Source organism: Melitaea cinxia, chromosome 29, assembly GCF_905220565.1.
Source record: "Melitaea cinxia chromosome 29, ilMelCinx1.1, whole genome shotgun sequence".
Lineage (NCBI taxonomy): Eukaryota > Metazoa > Arthropoda > Insecta > Lepidoptera > Nymphalidae > Melitaea > Melitaea cinxia.
Genome location: NC_059422.1, coordinates 3718851 through 3733833, shown reverse-complemented (window position 1 = coordinate 3733833; position 14983 = coordinate 3718851). Strand labels below are relative to the sequence as shown.

General features: G+C 37.4%; 1 pseudogene; it reads right to left on the bottom strand.

Moving 5' to 3' along the window:
• Positions 1-9249: 9249 nt before the first annotated feature.
• Positions 9250-14983, bottom strand: LOC123667739 (annotated as a pseudogene).

The following is a 14983-nucleotide window of genomic DNA, read 5'->3' as shown; positions in this document are numbered from 1 at the left end:
TAGTTGTAGTTGTAGTTGTAGTTGTAGTTGTAGTTGTAGTTGTAGTTGTAGTTGTAGTTGTAGTTGTAGTTGTAGTTGTAGTTGTAGTTGTAGTTGTAGTTGTAGTTGTAGTTGTAGTTGTAGTTGTAGTTGTAGTTGTAGTTGTAGTTGTAGTTGTAGTTGTAGTTGTAGTTGTAGTTGTAGTTGTAGTTGTAGTTGTAGTTGTAGTTGTAGTTGTAGTTGTAGTTGTAGTTGTAGTTGTAGTTGTAGTTGTAGTTGTAGTTGTAGTTGTAGTTGTAGTTGTAGTTGTAGTTGTAGTTGTAGTTGTAGTTGTAGTTGTAGTTGTAGTTGTAGTTGTAGTTGTAGTTGTAGTTGTAGTTTGTAGTTGTAGTTGTAGTTGTAGTTGTAGTTGTAGTTGTAGTTGTAGTTGTAGTTGTAGTTGTAGTTGTAGTTGTAGTTGTAGTTGTAGTTGTAGTTGTAGTTGTAGTTGTAGTTGTAGTTGTAGTTGTAGTTGTAGTTGTAGTTGTAGTTGTAGTTGTAGTTGTAGTTGTAGTTGTAGTTGTAGTTGTAGTTGTAGTTGTAGTTGTAGTTGTAGTTGTAGTTGTAGTTGTAGTTGTAGTTGTAGTTGTAGTTGTAGTTGTAGTTGTAGTTGTAGTGTAGTTGTAGTTGTAGTTGTAGTTGTAGTTGTAGTTGTAGTTGTAGTTGTAGTTGTAGTTGTAGTTGTAGTTGTAGTTGTAGTTGTAGTTGTAGTTGTAGTTGTAGTTGTAGTTGTAGTTGTAGTTGTAGTTGTAGTTGTAGTTGTAGTTGTAGTTGTAGTTGTAGTTGTAGTTGTAGTTGTAGTTGTAGTAGTTGTAGTTGTAGTTGTAGTTGTAGTTGTAGTTGTAGTTGTAGTTGTAGTTGTAGTTGTAGTTGTAGTTGTAGTTGTAGTTGTAGTTGTAGTTGTAGTTGTAGTTGTAGTTGTAGTTGTAGTTGTAGTTGTAGTTGTAGTTGTAGTTGTAGTTGTAGTTGTAGTTGTAGTTGTAGTTGTAGTTGTAGTTGTAGTTGTAGTTGTAGTTGTAGTTGTAGTTGTAGTTGTAGTTGTAGTTGTAGTTGTAGTTGTAGTTGTAGTTGTAGTTGTAGTTGTAGTTGTAGTTGTAGTTGTAGTTGTAGTTGTAGTTGTAGTTGTAGTTGTAGTTGTAGTTGTAGTTGTAGTTGTAGTTGTAGTTGTAGTTGTAGTTGTAGTTGTAGTTGTAGTTGTAGTTGTAGTTGTAGTTGTAGTTGTAGTTGTAGTTGTAGTTGTAGTTGTAGTTGTAGTTGTAGTTGTAGTTGTAGTTGTAGTTGTAGTTGTAGTTGTAGTTGTAGTTGTAGTTGTAGTTGTAGTTGTAGTTGTAGTTGTAGTTGTAGTTGTAGTTGTAGTTGTAGTTGTAGTTGTAGTTGTAGTTGTAGTTGTAGTTGTAGTTGTAGTTGTAGTTGTAGTTGTAGTTGTAGTTGTAGTTGTAGTTGTAGTTGTAGTTGTAGTTGTAGTTGTAGTTGTAGTTGTAGTTGTAGTTGTAGTTGTAGTTGTAGTTGTAGTTGTAGTTGTAGTTGTAGTTGTAGTTGTAGTTGTAGTTGTAGTTGTAGTTGTAGTTGTAGTTGTAGTTGTAGTTGTAGTTGTAGTTGTAGTTGTAGTTGTAGTTGTAGTTGTAGTGTAGTTGTAGTTGTAGTTGTAGTTGTAGTTGTAGTTGTAGTTGTAGTTGTAGTTGTAGTTGTAGTTGTAGTTGTAGTTGTAGTTGTAGTTGTAGTGTAGTTGTAGTTGTAGTTGTAGTTGTAGTTGTAGTTGTAGTTGTAGTTGTAGTTGTAGTTGTAGTTGTAGTTGTAGTTGTAGTTGTAGTTGTAGTTGTAGTTGTAGTTGTAGTTGTAGTTGTAGTTGTAGTTGTAGTTGTAGTTGTAGTTGTAGTTGTAGTAGTTGTAGTTGTAGTTGTAGTTGTAGTTGTAGTTGTAGTTGTAGTGTAGTTGTAGTTGTAGTTGTAGTTGTAGTTGTGTTGTAGTTGTAGTTGTAGTTGTAGTTGTAGTTGTAGTTGTAGTTGTAGTTGTAGTTGTAGTTGTAGTTGTAGTTGTAGTTGTAGTTGTAGTTGTAGTTGTAGTTGTAGTTGTAGTTGTAGTTGTAGTTGTAGTTGTAGTTGTAGTTGTAGTTGTAGTTGTAGTTGTAGTTGTAGTTGTAGTTGTAGTTGTAGTTGTAGTTGTAGTTGTAGTTGTAGTTGTAGTTGTAGTTGTAGTTGTAGTTGTAGTTGTAGTTGTAGTTGTAGTTGTAGTTGTAGTTGTAGTTGTAGTTGTAGTTGTAGTTGTAGTTGTAGTTGTAGTTGTAGTTGTAGTTGAGTTGTAGTTGTAGTTGTAGTTGTAGTTGTAGTTGTAGTTGTAGTTGTAGTTGTAGTTGTAGTTGTAGTTGTAGTTGTAGTTGTAGTTGTAGTTGTAGTTGTAGTTGTAGTTGTAGTTGTAGTTGTAGTTGTAGTTGTAGTTGTAGTTGTAGTTGTAGTTGTAGTTGTAGTTGTAGTTGTAGTTGTAGTTGTAGTTGTAGTTGTAGTTGTAGTTGTAGTGTAGTTGTAGTTGTAGTTGTAGTTGTAGTTGTAGTTGTAGTTGTAGTTGTAGTTGTAGTTGTAGTTGTAGTTGTAGTTGTAGTTGTAGTTGTAGTTGTAGTTGTAGTTGTAGTTGTAGTTGTAGTTGTAGTTGTAGTTGTAGTTGTAGTTGTAGTTGTAGTTGTAGTTGTAGTTGTAGTTGTAGTTGTAGTTGTAGTTGTAGTTGTAGTTGTAGTTGTAGTTGTAGTTGTAGTTGTAGTTGTAGTTGTAGTTGTAGTTGTAGTTGTAGTTGTAGTTGTAGTTGTAGTTGTAGTTGTAGTTGTAGTTGTAGTTGTAGTTGTAGTTGTAGTTGTAGTTGTAGTTGTAGTTGTAGTTGTAGTTGTAGTTGTAGTTGTAGTTGTAGTTGTAGTTGTAGTAGTTGTAGTTGTAGTTGTAGTTGTAGTTGTAGTTGTAGTTGTAGTTGTAGTTGTAGTTGTAGTTGTAGTTGTAGTTGTAGTTGTAGTTGTAGTTGTAGTTGTAGTTGTAGTTGTAGTTGTAGTTGTAGTTGTAGTTGTAGTTGTAGTTGTAGTTGTAGTTGTAGTTGTAGTTGTAGTTGTAGTTGTAGTTGTAGTGTAGTTGTAGTTGTAGTTGTAGTTGTAGTTGTAGTTGTAGTTGTAGTTGTAGTTGTAGTTGTAGTTGTAGTTGTAGTTGTAGTTGTAGTTGTAGTTGTAGTTGTAGTTGTAGTTGTAGTTGTAGTTGTAGTTGTAGTTGTAGTTGTAGTTGTAGTTGTAGTTGTAGTTGTAGTTGTAGTGTAGTTGTAGTTGTAGTTGTAGTTGTAGTTGTAGTTGTAGTTGTAGTTGTAGTTGTAGTTGTAGTTGTAGTTGTAGTTGTAGTTGTAGTTGTAGTTGTAGTTGTAGTTGTAGTTGTAGTTGTAGTTGTAGTTGTAGTTGTAGTTGTAGTTGTAGTTGTAGTTGTAGTTGTGTAGTTGTAGTTGTAGTTGTAGTTGTAGTTGTAGTTGTAGTTGTAGTTGTAGTTGTAGTTGTAGTTGTAGTTGTAGTTGTAGTTGTAGTTGTAGTTGTAGTTGTAGTTGTAGTTGTAGTTGTAGTTGTAGTTGTAGTTGTAGTTGTAGTTGTAGTTGTAGTTGTAGTTGTAGTTGTAGTTGTAGTTGTAGTTGTAGTTGTAGTTGTAGTTGTAGTTGTAGTTGTAGTTGTAGTTGTTGTTGTTGTAGTAGTGTAGTTGTAGTTGTAGTTGTAGTGTAGTTGTAGTTGTAGTTGTAGTTGTAGTTGTAGTTGTAGTTGTAGTGTAGTTGTAGTTGTAGTTGTAGTTGTAGTTGTAGTAGTTGTAGTTGTAGTTGTAGTTGTAGTTGTAGTTGTAGTTGTAGTTGTAGTTGTAGTTGTAGTTGTAGTTGTAGTTGTAGTTGTAGTTAGTTGTAGTTGTAGTTGTAGTTGTAGTTGTAGTTGTAGTTGTAGTTGTAGTTGTAGTTGTAGTTGTAGTTGTAGTTGTAGTTGTAGTTGTAGTTGTAGTTGTAGTTGTAGTTGTAGTTGTAGTTGTAGTTGTAGTTGTAGTTGTAGTGTAGTTGTAGTTGTAGTTGTAGTTGTAGTTGTAGTTGTAGTTGTAGTTGTAGTTGTAGTTGTAGTTGTAGTTGTAGTTGTAGTTGTAGTTGTAGTTGTAGTTGTAGTTGTAGTTGTAGTTGTAGTTGTAGTTGTAGTTGTAGTTGTAGTTGTAGTTGTAGTTGTAGTTGTAGTTGTAGTTGTAGTTGTAGAGTTGTAGTTGTAGTTGTAGTTGTAGTTGTAGTTGAGTAGTTGTAGTTGTAGTTGTAGTTGTAGTTGTAGTTGTAGTTGTAGTTGTAGTTGTAGTTGTAGTTGTAGTTGTAGTTGTAGTTGTAGTTGTAGTTGTAGTTGTAGTTGTAGTTGTAGTTGTAGTTGTAGTTGTAGTTGTAGTTGTAGTTGTAGTTGTAGTTGTAGTTGTAGTTGTAGTTGTAGTTGTAGTTGTAGTTGTAGTTGTAGTTGTAGTTGTAGTTGTAGTTGTAGTTGTAGTTGTAGTTGTAGTTGTAGTTGTAGTTGTAGTTGTAGTTGTAGTTGTAGTTGTAGTTGTAGTTGTAGTTGTAGTTGTAGTTGTAGTTGTAGTTGTAGTTGTAGTGTAGTTGTAGTTGTAGTTGTAGTTGTAGTTGTAGTTGTAGTTGTAGTTGTAGTTGTAGTTGTAGTTGTAGTTGTAGTTGTAGTTGGTTGTAGTTGTAGTTGTAGTTGTAGTTGTAGTTGTAGTTGTAGTTGTAGTTGTAGTTGTAGTTGTAGTTGTAGTTGTAGTTGTAGTTGTAGTTGTAGTTGTAGTTGTAGTTGTAGTTGTAGTTGTAGTTGTAGTTGTAGTTGTAGTTGTAGTTGTAGTTGTAGTTGTAGTTGTAGTTGTAGTTGTAGTTGTAGTTGTAGTTGTAGTTGTAGTTGTAGTTGTAGTTGTAGTTGTAGTTGTAGTTGTAGTTGTAGTTGTAGTTGTAGTTGTAGTTGTAGTTGTAGTTGTAGTTGTAGTTGTAGTTGTAGTTGTAGTTGTAGTTGTAGTTGTAGTTGTAGTTGTAGTTGTAGTTGTAGTTGTAGTTGTAGTTGTAGTTGTAGTTGTAGTTGTAGTTGTAGTTGTAGTTGTAGTTGTAGTTGTAGTTGTAGTTGTAGTTGTAGTTGTAGTTGTAGTTGTAGTTGTAGTTGTAGTTGTAGTTGTAGTTGTAGTTGTAGTTGTAGTAGTTGTAGTTGTAGTTGTAGTTGTAGTTGTAGTTGTAGTTGTAGTTGTAGTTGTAGTTGTAGTTGTAGTTGTAGTTGTAGTTGTAGTTGTAGTTGTAGTTGTAGTTGTAGTTGTAGTTGTAGTTGTAGTTGTAGTTGTAGTTGTAGTTGTAGTTGTAGTTGTAGTTGTAGTTGTAGTTGTAGTTGTAGTTGTAGTTGTAGTTGTAGTTGTAGTTGTAGTTGTAGTTGTAGTTGTAGTTGTAGTTGTAGTTGTAGTTGTAGTTGTAGTTGTAGTTGTAGTTGTAGTTGTAGTTGTAGTTGTAGTTGTAGTTGTAGTTGTAGTTGTAGTTGTAGTTGTAGTTGTAGTTGTAGTTGTAGTTGTAGTTGTAGTTGTAGTTGTAGTTGTAGTTGTAGTTGTAGTTGTAGTTGTAGTTGTAGTTGTAGTTGTAGTTGTAGTTGTAGTTGTAGTTGTAGTTGTAGTTGTAGTTGTAGTTGTAGTTGTAGTTGTAGTTGTAGTTGTAGTTGTAGTTGTAGTTGTAGTTGTAGTTGTAGTTGTAGTTGTAGTTGTAGTTGTAGTTGTAGTTGTAGTTGTAGTTGTAGTTGTAGTTGTAGTTGTAGTTGTAGTTGTAGTTGTAGTTGTAGTTGTAGTTGTAGTTGTAGTTGTAGTTGTAGTTGTAGTTGTGGTTGTAGTTGTAGTTGTAGTTGTAGTTGTAGTTGTAGTTGTAGTTGTAGTTGTAGTTGTAGTTGTAGTTGTAGTTGTAGTTGTAGTTGTAGTTGTAGTTGTAGTTGTAGTTGTAGTTGTAGTTGTAGTTGTAGTTGTAGTTGTAGTTGTAGTTGTAGTTGTAGTTGTAGTTGTAGTTGTAGTTGTAGTTGTAGTTGTAGTTGTAGTTGTAGTTGTAGTTGTAGTTGTAGTTGTAGTTGTAGTTGTAGTTGTAGTTGTAGTTGTAGTTGTAGTTGTAGTTGTAGTTGTAGTTGTAGTTGTAGTTGTAGTTGTAGTTGTAGTTGTAGTTGTAGTTGTAGTTGTAGTTGTAGTTGTAGTTGTAGTTGTAGTTGTAGTTGTAGTTCCCAGACTCACCTCGCACCGTAAGGTACACCCGTATCGCTCTCACCGCTATGACCCTCTGGGGTCTCCTCTGGAGGGCCTTGTTACTGCGAGTGGCGAGAACGTCGGTGAACACGAGGGCACGGTGCAGTGCAATGCTGCGCATTATGCTGACGTAGAGACGCCGACATGGCGAGTCCTACAAAAAAAATGTGTACCTATAAATTGCGGACTTGTAACGTATTGTGGAAAAAACATTTGGAGATAATTTATTCAAGCCTCAAACCAATTCTATAATTACTTGAATCTAGATTCTCACTTATTACTAGTTTTAAGTTTCAAACCATTTTTATATAGCCGATCAATAACTGTTTCCAATGCTTTTATATGTGCAACTCTACTGTTACCCCCCACTTTGACGTCATCTAGGAAAACTTCTACGTTAGGTATGTTGCCTAAAAGTGAACACATAATTCTTTGGAAAATGCCTGGACTCGATGCTAAGCCATAACTAATCTATTGTACTTGAATAACCCCCTTATGTGTGCTTATAACTGTATACTCCTTCGCTTCATCGATCTCCGCCGATAGCCCGCCGCCGAATATTACCTCATACCTGTTTACCAAATTAGACATGTCCTCATTAAATGACACATTCTGTTGTGAATGCAGACTATAACAATTACTGAACCTCGGAATATCTATATTTAATTCGATCAACCACTGCCTGCCTAGAAACGATGTTGTACCACCTTCTACTACAAAGAATTCTAAATCCTTACTGACATTTTTAAATTTAACAATTGGATTCATGACACCTACGGATTTAAAATTTATTTTTGTATGTAACACTACTTATACACGAAACTGCCGAGCCAGTGTCTACTTATATATTAATTACCTTTCCTTAAGACAATCCTTTAAGCAGAGATCATGGAAGTCCTCTTCCACATCTTGCTCTACTTCTTGAGCACCGTCCGCCATCACCGCTGCCACTTCCGGGGCCGTAGATGCTGCCGCTTTGCCCAAGTGTCGGGTTTGTATCATCCCGTCACCCCGGTACATTTTGTACTGTTGCCTACGGCACCTGTTAGCACTGTTCATTAAACACACCCCTCAAATGTCCCGATTGTCCGCACTTACTGCAAACGTAATCACGACACCTACACGTTCCGTAGTCGTGATCAGTCGCACCGCAGCACTTGCACGATCGCTCGTCCTTTCCACCGGCATGGAAAGCTCCCAAGCTACTCACACCACCGCTGGTACACACCTGTCGCGCCACGACTTCACCCGAACTCCACGGACCCCACGGTTGTTACTCCGCGCCTTCTCTGCCGCAGACAATACATGTATTCCTGACTCCGTTATCATGTCATGTTCCTCACGGGCCTTCACCGCTGTCGAGTCTCACTCTGCGGCCTCTATGGACGTAGCTAACTGAACCGCCTTGACGTAGGATAAAGAGTTATCCTCCGCAAATAACCTCTGTTGAATGACCTCGCTCCTAAGACCAGATACTAATTGATCACGTAGACTATCCTCTAGAAATTTTTCAATCTATACTAACATCATAAAGAGGTAAAGTTTATAACTTTGTTTGTATGTAGGGGGCAATCTTCGCAAATACTGAAACGATCATGAAAATTTTTCAGTAACAGAAAGCTACACTATTCAGGAGTGACATGTGATACACATTTTATGAAGTTATTAATTTAGCCTTATTTTAGTCTATCGACGACGTTTTCTCGATTTTCGATAGATGGCGTTGGAGCAACATAATATTATCTATTTAAGTGCTATAAAATTTGTTCTTTAAAGTATGTTATTTGGTTAATATAATAATAATTAACGCCCAACGAAGTAGGCACGGGTCGGCTAGTATGTATATATAATAATGCTTCAAACTTACAGTGACGCGCCAATCTCTTTAGTTCGGCTACGTAGCTCGCAACGCTCTCGCCGGCAGCCTGACGTCTTTGCCTAAGCCGGTACCGCTCGGCCAAAATAGACGGAGGCGGTTGTAGATGATTTTTCACTATCGCTACAGCTGCCAAATATTTATAAAAGTTATCAATATTTATACAAATAAACAATCTGTTAGTAAATACTTGTTAACAAAGATTAAGCATAGTTTAAGATCCAATAGTGTATAATATAGAATAAAAATTGTATAAATTAAAATTAGCCAAAATTAAAATAATTTGAAATGGGGATGATAAACATCACCAAAAAAAAAATTTACATCGTACAAAAATAACAACATAAAATAATAGCCCTGCGCACCGAAATCATTTTTAAAACAAATTGCGTACAATTTAAGTAAGTGTAGCTAAGTAAAAGCAGGCCAAAAAAAAGTTGTGGGGAACCCACCCCGAGTAAGAAAGAGATGAATGAAAGAAAGAACAAGTATGCGGCATGAAAGTAAGAGAGGCATGAAAGCGAGAACAGAAATGGAAGAGATATAAAAAGTAAAAATTTTGAGTTTTACGAGAAATAAAACTTCGGTTTTTAAAAATGGAGGGGACAAAAACAGTACCCGGATATAAATCTTACATATTGTTCGAATTAAAAAATACATAATGTCGTATTTACTCCTTACTCTAAATTCTCGTATTTCTTTCTACTTCAAGTCTAAATTACCCAATACTATCTTTAAAAAAATACTCCAACTTTCCACTTTTAGTATGATTGGGACAGTTATAAGTCATTTTTAAAAAACACACACAGACACATCAGCCTATCACAAGCTTAATTCACCACGCTGCTGCACTGCAAGTATATTCCCTGCAGTGAGTGGTGTTTATGATAACAACCGGAAACGACAACTAATTGGCATGTTCTCCAAGGCATGGCGGAGAGACATCCAAATCGGAAACAAACATTTGTACAAATACTGTATATACCCATAAAATATCCATCCCGAGCGGGAGCCGAACCCGCAAACCGCCGGTGTTTAGGCGTCACCACGCACCACTACACCAGTACGGCTGTTGTAGTTGAGTAGACATAATGGTTAAATAATGGTCATGTAGGACATGTAGGGCGGCAGCGTCGTCACCAGCACAGTCTTGACGTAGCCGTTCTTGAGCATCTCGTTCTCTGCGGCCACCAGGTATCGTTACTACTGCGAGCTGCACGCACGCACGCACTCAAACTCAATTTAATTTGATTTTACATTACCTCCTAAATTATACGTCTAAGCACTAACAGACAAAGTATACGCAAATAAAGTTATTTTCATTCGTAAGTATTCATATGTAACCTAATAATAATGCGATAACCTTTTCATTTTTCGTGAACAGTAATAACATAACAATACACTTTATTGTACACCAAAACAGAAATAATACATATTATGGACTTAAACAGAGTATCATCAGGCACAAAGGGCGGCCTTATCGCTAAAAAGCGATCTCTTCCAGGTAACCTAGGGGCAGAGGAGATGGTATTGTGTCAGTGTAGGTGTACAAATTGAGACATAAACGTTTGAATATATTTACATACATACATAAACACATACTTATATTTGCTATAATATTAGGTGAAATCCAATTTTAAATTAATTATGGTCGAATGTCGATCACTGTGCGACCGCTAGTAATGAATAAATAAGTTTCACTGACCAGGCTTAGTGTAGTACTTGGAGAAAACGTCATCCTTTGCCACGTTGGGGTAGAGGAACTGCAGCTGTGCCAGATCTAGGATACGATCTGCCAGGGAGCGCAGCATCAAGTCCCTGGAGGTGAAGGGCTGCAGGCTGAACACTTCGTTGCCCTCTGCGGAATATATGTTTATAAGTGACTGGGCTTGGATTGAGAGTTTTCAAGAATAGCTCTTTCTCTTTTAGGGTTCCGTACCCAAATTCTGTTACGCAATAGCTACCTTTGGCGCCCAAGTGAACAGTTCTAAATGGACAGCCCACAACATACTAATGAGGTATTTTGTGAAATATATTAAGACCCCTCACTGGCCTACCTTTAACCTCGTCAAAAGTGTGTGTGTGAAATTCACACATGGCAGAAGTGAAACTTCTGGAAAGTCATAGGAATAATAATAATAAATACTCTTTATTGTACACCACAAAGAAATATTACAAAAAAAGTGATACATGCAAAGAAAGATGTACAAAGGCGGTCTTATCGCAAAGTGCAAATTCTTCCAGACGACCTTTGGGCACAGGACATAGCATAGAAAAAGAGAAGCGGTAGGGAAGTGTACAAACAGTTGATAAAGAATTGGCATATACAACAAGCAATATGATATTAGAAGAACTAAATATACATACATATACACACATATAGGAAGGTAGGCCATTGCTATGTTCTATCAACTATGATCACGGTCTCGTAAAAATGGTCCTAACTGTGCAAAACGCGTCTCTTACACGTTTTGGGCAGTAATGTATTCAGTCTGATTCTCTCATATGTTGTTTGTTTCTTTATCATAACGAATTTTCGTTTCATCGAGTTGCAAATCACGATTGTAAAGAAGTCTAACTTCAAAAATACTCACCTCCAACCCAAGCGATGGTGATGCCACCGAGCTCAGAATCAGAAAATCTCAGAAGAAAAGTTCCCGGGGACACTTGGACAACATCTCCTCGGCTTGTTTCTTCTGGATGAAACCCATGATCAGACTGCGGAAGAACGAGAAATGTATAAATCAATTGCTGTTTGTTAGTCTTGCTAAAACTCAAGAAAACTCTTAGTTAATAAATAATCCATACTTGACAATATTGCCGATTGTATACGTAATGTTAGGGGGCATCCATTGATTATATGAGCTAATTTTCGATCATTTAGACCAGTGATGAAACTGATAGCAGTTTGGCCGGATACCGGATATTCAGCTAAACATGTGGCCCAATAGCAGAATATCCGGCCGACGGATACCCGGCGGAACTTACCTGTTTGGTGTGTCGCACGTACACACACTTGCCTTTCTTCCCGTGGGGGTCGTAAAAGACGACCGAGGGATAAACCTGGCTCAAAATCATCAGGGTCCTGGAGAAGGAAAACTTCATTTGAAACCCGGAATGGGGTGTCCGTCAAGCATTTGTGGCATGGCTCTAAAATGCGAAAGACTCATGCAGCCAAACTGGCTCCACACGTATCGACTCTTCTTTCCTGTGGGCCTAGCCAATGAGGTCGAGAGCTTAGGCAACTCTGAGTTTTCCTGAAGTGTCCTAGGCGACACAGTGTCTGTCTGACACTGTCTAAATCGTCTGCAATAGACGGACTAAGGCCAGTGACGATGATACTGAATTACTATTCGGTATCCGGCCGGATAGTGAAAACAAGGCTGGATAGGCCGGATACCGAACAGTTACCGGACTGTGTCATCTCTAATTTAGACCTCTCCCCCCTTAGGTGAGATTTGATGGGACCTCCTCCCCTTACGTCAGATTGACGCTGAATATAATAGAGATTGACGGGAAATATTAACTGTTCAAGTGTACTACAGTTCAATTATTTAAATTTAATAAAATTTAAAGCAAAAACTTTTATTTTAATAGCCATGACATTTATTTTAGCAGGAAAAATGGACACTCAAAATATTACTTTTTATGGAATATCTGATAATGATCGGATCCCTCGGTTTAAATGAGATTTGGTGAGGATTTCATTGGACCCCTCCCCCCACACTGAGCTTACGTAATTAATGGATGTCCCCTTACTGGTCAATCGTATTTTAAGCAATTTCAAACTTTCCATCGAGACTGTTCTAGTAACCAAATTTGAAAAGGAGGAGGTTCTCAATTCGACATGAATATCCACGTGAATAATCTAACTATAACTCACCGGTCGCACCACAGAGTCCTCAAATAGTCCCTAGTCACCCTGATCACCATGTAGAACCACTCCCAGAAGGTAAAGTTCCTCTCAAAACTTGCAAAACTGCGTCCAGCTAACCGTTATGCTGTTCAGCTCCATGTTGCTCAGGGGGAAGCTGCTCCTGGGGGGTTAGGAGGGTCACTTACGAAGTGTACGGTATAGCGTGGGATAGATGAGATTTTTTTAATAGACTTCAAATAAGGAGGCTCTTAATTTGACTATTTCTTTAACGTCATAGCTTTCTACACGTTATTTCATAGCTTTTTAGTGGTGATTAATCGAAAGCTAGTGCTTGTGATGTGGTTCCGTTTAAATTTGATTAAGACCTGACGAGTATTTTCGAGTTATATCTAATAACGCGTATTTACTTGACTATTTTTCGTCTACCTACGTTGTATTACTTACCGATGTAATTGGAGTCCGCTTTTTCACTTTAAACAACTACATCGGCAAACAAACGCACGGCTCACCTGCTGGTATGCGGTTACTGTAACTTATAGTTGCCTAATAAGTCACACTGAACGGTTAGCTGGATTGTCTGTTCAGTTTTACATTTCCTTTCGAAAGTGGTTTAATTATTTTACATCTCTGATTCTTATTATATCACTGAAAATATAACACATATTGATAAGATATATTGACGAGTTGGTGCAGCGGTCACAGTGCTGGCTTATAGCGATTGCGCTGGGGGTCGCGGGTTCGAGCCCCGCACATGGCGTACATTTGTATTTGCCATACGGATGTTTGCCGTGGTCTGGGGCGTTTGTGCTTGTGTATTGTGTCCCAGACCATTTATTTATAGCAAACAAGTTCACAAGTTACCTGAATATCTTCTCGGCAAGGAATCGTAGATTATCTTCGGAAAGATCGCCTCCGGTTGCGGAGCAGAATGTAATGCGCAAAGTCTCAGTCAATTGTCCCCAAGATACCTGAAAAATATATAAAGCTTATGTGACCCCAGACTTGAAATTTAATACTATCAATACTTCGTATAATTGTGTTTGCTCGCAAATTAAAAAAGTACTTGTGAATTTGCAATTAAAAGTTTTGATGTAAAATATACGTTGTTTATCCGCGATGAACGCCTAAACACTTAACCGATTTTAACAAAATCGGCACACCATGTGCAGTTTGATCCAATTTGAGAGATATGACTGACTGATTTACCGAAATTGCTTACAGATATGTAACTTTCCCAACTTAAAATAAAGGCTATACTTTATTTCGATATATAATTATCATATTCAAGAAAAAAATAAGGCGGCACGAGTTCGCGAGTTCGGCTAGTATAATCGAAATGAAAACCTTCTATTTCGGAAGTCGGTTAAAAATGTGATGCGTCTGCTCGAAATCTAAAACAACTTCTCAAATAGGCTTGAAAAGCACCTTCGAATAGTTATTTTACAAAAAAAAAAAATAATTATTTAATAAAATTAATTATTGCTAAAAGTGTGTGCATCAGTGTTACTATCGATTTGGAATGCAGATCCTGCACAGAAGAATTGGAAAGAAACTCCGTCACTTAATCCAAAAATATTTATTATTAATACAATCCTAAGCCGAAGCTGCTACATTCTATAATGTCATAACGTGAGGCTTTATAGCCTACACAGGTCTTTAATAGAATTTCGGAATCCGGTTTTAAATACTCAAACGGATATTAAAACATTTCGTAATTTAGTTTCGGTAAGTCCTGTTACGGAGCTCCATAAAAACAATCAAACGTTAACATATACACATACATATAATTATGTCAGTACATAGCTATGTGCAAACTTGTGTAAAACAAATTTTCTCACATTTTTGCGATACTTTTAAAGCACGATACGTCACTTACATCCAATCAATCTATGGACACTTAGAGGATTAAAAATTACAATGAAAATACTATTTTTTTTTCACAAGGGGTCTTCCATTAATCACGTCAGACTCTAAAGGAGAGCCTACAAAGCCCAGTAGCTGCTGCTGCCCAGCAGTGGGATGTTACAAGCTAAATCGTTTATTAATTTTTTTGATATTTAGGTATATGTATAGTCACCTTATCGGGCACCGCGAAGGGGACCCTGCCTGGATGGCTGAACGCGTTATCCCACGTGACGGTGGCCCAGCCGTGCGGCTCCTGATTGCCGTGAACGATCACTACCACGGGCAGCGACAGGGTCCACACCTGGAAACCAACACTGTTCTTAGCTACCTGTCCTTAGCATAAGTATAAACACTGCTTTTATCTATTTACATATCACATACGCAGGTGCAGATTTAGGAGATCCGGGGCTATAGCCCAGCAGACTTTAAAAATAAGAGCGGCCCCCACAGTAGATATCTCTGCTATCTTTATAGTAAAAAACTGTTCCTGACATTTTTTTCCCGTTGCTTCACCTTCACCTGTAGCACTTTGTACAAACATGATTTTATTGTTCTTAAATATATATTTAAAAACTCTGGCGAAAAAAAAAGTTAATCATTTTATTTGGAAAATAGCAGAAAGGGTGGACTCCAGCGACAAGCGTACGGTTCACCTGATGCTGAGCGATTAGCGTAGCCCATAGACGCCTGCATCATCAGTAGCATCGCAAGCGCGTTGCCGACTCTACCCGACGCTGTCCAAGAGCTCTCTACCCTACTTACAGGAACACAACACTAGTTAAGAGCAGTGTTATTCACCTGTGATCTTCTGTGAGGTGGAGTTTCTTCCGCAGTCGGGCTGCTCAAGATTTTAAGCAGGATATATCCTGCTATGCCATAGTTTGCCATTTTCTTTTTTATCTTCCGATCTTTCTTTCTTCTGACTCACCTGGAAAACCACTCGCCTCCACCAACATTGAACTCTGATTGGAAGAGCAGGGTTAATTTCTCGTCCATGACACTCTCAGTGCCCCTTTTCTCAGCGCGTTTAATTTTTCTCAGTTGCAT